We start from the raw sequence: 6,485 nt of genomic DNA, 5'->3' as shown, positions 1-6,485 counted from the left end.
GACGTAAAAAAATCGTCTTGAGTCATTCTTCGTCAATAGGAAAATAACAATCTTATTGTTTGTTTGTTTGTAATTAAGCACAAAGCTACACGATGGGCTATCTGTGCTCTGCCCACCACGGGTATCAAAACCCGGATTTTAGTGTTGTAAGTCCGCAGACATGCCGTTGTGCCATTGGGAGGCAAACAATCTTAAGCCACCCCAATGGTTCAGCGGTAATTACGAAGGCTCATAGCTCTAAATACAGGGTTTCGATACCTGTAATGGGCACAGAACAGATAGCCCATTGTGTAAGTATGTACTTAAAACCAAACAAATTAGACAATAGTAAGTACAGGCAAATATTAAGAAAAATATTCAAAATGTATTGTAAGAAACTTCAGTTATGAAAATAAGAGCGTACAGAATTTTCCATTGAGAAAATTCTTATTGTTATATGTTTGTATGTTATAGTTTGTCAAGGTTTCAGCTGTGGGGGTTAGATAGGGGCTCTCATTCCTTCATATCAAACATTAACCTTTGAACTTTACTCCTTCCGTCCTGTAAGGGAAATGACGCATTGTCCTTACTTATGAAATTTTGTACAGGTTCAAAACTTTTGCCCAGTATTGACTTCGAGGAGTCATTTAGATATTTGGACTGTCTAAAGAAGCGTTGAATTACTAAGAAGACTTTTGATTGCTTCAAAACACGCAAATCATAGGGAAGGACATAGGTGGCAAATGTATAATGTAGACAATTTTATTGTCTGCCATATCCAAATTGAAGTGGTGCCTTTAATCAGATTTTCAATAAGATGTCTCACGAAGACATTAAACATTTTATCTCCCTGATAACACCTACAGCGATAACTTTATAATTCATATGTTTGTCTTGTTTCTGTCATTAAAACGTTGTGCTTTATTTCTTTCTTGTTAATTATGAACTTTGTAACGTTTTGCACTTAAAACCATGTAATTTAATCTCATTATTGCTTATTTTCGTATAATTAACGTTCTTCACCAGTTGAGGTTTCAGCCTTTTGTACATACTGTCGAGAATTGTGGTGTTTGTTGTTAGCTACATACGGAACTTCTGTAGTGTCTAATCGTGTTTTATTTTTGTACACAACATTTATAAAGCCTAAATAATTCTACGTCACAATAAATTTTTAAACATATTGATTTACAAAATACACTGAATATGATTCGCATATAAAAGACTTGGGTCAAATAATTGGAAGATTGCAGCAGAGTAAACGCTTACTTTTATTGTAATTATTTGTTATTAAATAAAGTTAACAAATAGAAGAAGTTTTTAAATAATGTTTGGATAGAGTTTTTTAGAGCTCATTAGAGAATTTTTTAATCAGTAGCACGCGCCGCAAAAGGTTCGTTTGTTTGTTGGTAGTTAAGCACAAAGCTACACAATGGGCTATCTGTGATCTGCTCACCACGGGTATCGAAACCCGGTTTTTAGTGTCCGTAGACATACCGCTGTGCCACTGGGGGGGGGGGGCTATGCAAAAAGGCTTTGTCCAGCCCTTTGAACAGAATAACGGATTTGGTTGTTACTTATTTAAAGTGCCCACAGATAGAAGTTCGAATTCAAGAATATCACGTCTCGAACCTTGAACTGTTTGAAACGCAGATGAATACTAAGCCTTGCTCTGTGCAACTAATTAAAAATCAACGAACTCATGAATCCTGTAGAAGATGGATCGAAAGTTTATCATCCAATATATTTGAACGAGAAAGAACCGAATTTTGCAACTTGAAACATTTAAACTTGCTCGGAGTTTTAAGATGTAACCCGCCTAAAAACTTTCAAGACAATTACTTTTTTATAATTTACAATCTTTGAGCTCTAGCCAAAAAATTAGCCAGTTAAAGCTTTAAAAGGTTTCTTTTTTATTTCAAAATTAATGTTCAGAGGCTCATTTATTATATGAATACATATTATTCAAGGGAATAACTGGAGACATTTGTTAAACATCGCTGAACGATTCCCACTTCCTAGACCTGTAGTTGTTTCTGCTACTAATGTTGTTTCAGACAGTTTAAACTAATATATATATTTAAACATACATATATAACGCTAAAATATGGAAAAAATGTAATCATTTATTTGCATTTTTTAGTTGAACAGCACTTCATAATTATATTGGTTAAACTAAGAACATCACTTCATGATTATATGGGTTAAACCAAAAACAGCACTTCATGATTATATGGTTAAACCAAAAACAGTACTTCATGATTATATGGGTTAAACTCAGAGATTATATTTTTGCTTTCTGTTTTAGTATAATGCTGAAAGAGTGAAATGATGGATAAGAATCTGTGCCTGTCAACAGTCATGGTGCCATCAGTTTTGTGTATACCTCCAACGAAGTAGGCTGAGATGCAGTCCACACTTGTGTTAGTCCTCCAACACGCTTCTTTGTAGTTGTAAAATTTCCGTGCTATCGTTCTTCTCTTTGCTAAAAATAAACTGTTGTTCATTATTGCCATAGGCTTTCAATTCGAATTAATCTGTGAAGAACGCCCTGTTTTAGATTTCCTCATCCCATTAGTTTACGTCTCATGATGCCCATATCATCCTTTTGGTTTGTTTATCTTACCTAAGCAGTGTTTTTTGAGCAGCTGCAAATCCACTGAGATCCACTTCATGCTAATATACATTTCAATGTTTTGGAGGTAGCAGCAACAACTGTACTTATAGATGGATCATTAGTAAAATCCTTAACGGATTGTCATGTGTAATGTGAAGAGCATGCCCTGAGTTATTTAATATCACCCTTAAGAGTTTGGGTTTTCTTGCTCGACAGCTTCAATTATGAACAGTACTAGTTTCACGTATCTTCTTCAAAGTTTCTGTTCAGCTCCTACTGAAAAACGATATTTCGTCTCACTTAGTTTTTTTTTACATTTGCCATTAGGGCCATGCATATATTCACCACACTACTCTTGGGAATAGTATAAGTGCCATAACACTGGTGTAGCACAGTATGATTGGCTGGATGACGGCCATTCACAGTGACTGTCCTATGTTATAGTTTATTTTCATACAGAAGGGGGGGGGGGACATGCACCTGGTACGTGAACTGGAATTACAAATATCAGTATACGTTCTACATACATCATGTACACTTTACCCTTGTTGCTTATCGTCGATGACCTTGAACAGGGTCTTGCGCGTGGCAATGTTTTAGTGTAGACTGAAAGGACACGAGAGTAATTGAATCAATGCTCGTGGCAATGTGAGCAGAAGATTAAAATATGAGTCTGTCAATGGCTGAGATAAATTGAGCGTTGCTCTCTCGTGGGGCATGTGCTGCGCGTTCTACATGGTTGGAAGCTAGTAAGAACATTAAATATCAACTTCATCCGCCGAGACTGAAAATTCTGCGAATACTTGAGCTTATTTTCCAGAAATCCCCGGACCTCGACAATTTTTATTTTTATTTCATTTTTCCTTGTTTGTTGGCCAATTGGGAAATTATCTTCCCTCACAAAACTACATTTTGTTCGTGATTTTATATGTTTTCCGACATTTTGTGTGTGTGTGTGTGTGAAGTAGCACATAACTTTAATTATACTCATCTCTAAAAGATTTGATTGAAAAACGTAAAAGTGCTATTGTTTGCCATTTTCACCAACATGCGCTTGAAGGAATAATAACGGAAAAAGATAGTATCCAACATTTGAAAATATTGTGTGTTTAATTCAGCAACAAAATATACTCGAAAAATAAAGGAATAAGTTACAATAATAACATATATATAGTGGTTCTGCCTGTAACGAGGCTATGGAGCCTTAAACTTGTATGCAAATAATGCATATTCTTATTAAACTCTGCAATATAATGAGATTAAAATATACAAATCGACCAAAAAAAGATATCAGAAAATACATTATTACGCTGTTTAGTACTTCAGAAGCAATTTTATCATTTTTCCATTGGATGTTTTGGAGTCTAAATAGTCTATCGTTAATCTAATTGGGTATGCTTAAGCCAATGTTAGAAACTATTAGAAACTGCACATAGAAAAATTGTCCAATCAAGTGTACAAGTTCAAATTTATCAGAGGTCGGGTGTGGCCAGTTAGCATGCCTAAACTGTGAGTCTTTGTGATAGTTCGATCATCAGTTTGGCCAGGTATTAATGGAGCTCGACTCGCAATCTGCGGATCGCGGGTTCGAATCCCGGTCCCACCAAACATGCTCGCCCTTTCAGCCGTGGAGGTGTTATATAATGTGACAGTCAATCCCATTATTCGTTGCTAAAAGAATAGCCCAAGAGTTGGCGGTGGGTGGTGATGACTAGCTGCCTTCCCTCTACTCTTACACTGCTAAATTAGGGACGGCTAGCGCAGATAGCCCTCGTGTATCTTTGCGCGAAATTCAAAAACAAACAAACAAACAATTGGATCATCAGTTACAAACATTTGTAAAACAAAAAATATGAAAAAAAAATATGTAATAATACTTCTTAACTGTAGGCATCAGCCGTCACTTAACCAAACTTTCCTAGCGATTTTAGCTTGGCATATTGTTAACCCTCAGAAAAAGGGTTAACAAATCAAACGACACCCAATAAAACTCACTAAGAAACTTGGGCAACATTATGCCCCCAGCGGCACAGCGGTATGTCTGCGGACTTATTACGCTAGAATCCGAGTTTCGTGGTGAGCAGAGCACAGATAGCCCATTGTGTAACTTTGTACTTCATTACAAACAAACAAACAAACTTGGGCAACATTACAATACGTAGAAGTAAAGACAAAGATTTAAACTGCAGTGTATCTGACATTTTAATAATGCCAGTTCAATCGATCACTCATATAGCTGCATCATTACAGTGACACATTCAGTGTTTGTATATTGGAGAAGAAAATGACAGATATACAGATCATTTGCAGTTCGAATGCTAGTACTTCAAAAATACGAGGCTTAGACGAATCCTGCTACTTGAACGCTATCAAGCGGTGTTACTTTTGCGATGTTTGAGAAGTTATTTATAGGAAATGCAAAAAAAAAAAAAAACAGTAACTTGCAATCAGGTACTTTTCGTTTCTGGACCGGGCGTGGCCTATCGTTAGTTTACCCGAACTATGGATCTATAGATTCGTGGTTCGAATCCCGCTGCACTTAACTACTGGGGTCACAACCCACTTTTCGATCAGATAAGAGTAGCTCGATAGTTAGCGGTGTTAACAGGCTGCTTTTCCTCTAGTCTCTCAGTTCAAGGTTAGGGATAGCTTTGCGAGGTTAGATCGTTGTGTAGCTTTAGGTGAAAATTCTGATAAAAAGAATCTTTGTTTTCTACGAATGTTTTTTAAACTCTGAAATTTATTTTACACTTAAAAAATATAACGTTTAATTAAAGTCGAACGATGTCTTTTTAACATTATAGCACCATTGCGTGACTTAGTAGTTAACAGGTCAAGGTGTGTATTGGAAGGCCCAAGGTTCGAGCTGTGATATGCCGCTGAAAATGCTTCATGCTTTCACCTGTTGGAGCGCTTTAACTGTGAAAATCAATCCCGCTATTCTTTTAACAGTATCCGTATAAGCAGCGAGCTATATTGACTGGTTGCTCCATCTCTGGAACTAAGGGTGACTAAGTCTGAGTCTTAATGAGTTCCTGACCTGACCTGACCTAGCTTATATATTGCATAAGGTGCAGTTCATGTTGAAAATATCAGATTATTTCATTCGCTGTTGTAGACCTATATTAGGTTTTTATAAATTGAGAGGTATATTTTCAAACACGTTGTCCTCAACTGATCATCAGAATTGTGGCACGTAACAAGAACATTTCAGATACCTCACTGCTCACGTACCAAGTTCATCAGTACTTGAAAATGTCTTATTTTAAGACACGCCCAACATTGATACCAATAGCAAATGTACATTTGGAAATATATTTACAACATTCTTTCCTTAGGTAAATGGAAAACTTCCTTGTATATAACATAACGTCAGAGAAGGTCATGCTTTCCAAGTTAGATATCTGTAACTTAACATATTAGATACTGATTCGAATAATTCAACAAGAAATACTGGCCATGTTGCAATACTAGTAAAATAAATTACACATAAAAACATGTGCCAGTTGTTGAAGCTATTTGTCAAATTAGTTTCTCACCATTCAAGGAAAAGGCGAAAACCACCTTCTCACCACTGAATGACAAGCCGAGAACCACTTTCACACCACTGAATGACTGACCGAGAATCACTTTCACACTACTGAATGACAGGCCGAGAACCACTTTCACACCACTGAATGAAGGCCGAGAACCACTTTCACACTACTAAATAACAAGATGAAACCCACTTCACTCTAATGAATTACAAGACGAAAATCACTTTCACACTACTGAATGACACGACGAAACCATCTTCACACTATTAAATGGCAAGACAAAATATTTCTTCGGACTACTGAACAAAAATAAAAAATGTGAACTATTTTCACGTTACTGAATGACAAGATAAATA

The sequence above is a fragment of the Limulus polyphemus genome, unplaced genomic scaffold (assembly GCF_000517525.1).
Source record: "Limulus polyphemus unplaced genomic scaffold, Limulus_polyphemus-2.1.2 Scaffold2771, whole genome shotgun sequence".
NCBI classification, from domain to species: domain Eukaryota; kingdom Metazoa; phylum Arthropoda; class Merostomata; order Xiphosura; family Limulidae; genus Limulus; species Limulus polyphemus.
Note: the sequence above shows the minus strand (reverse complement) of the source record.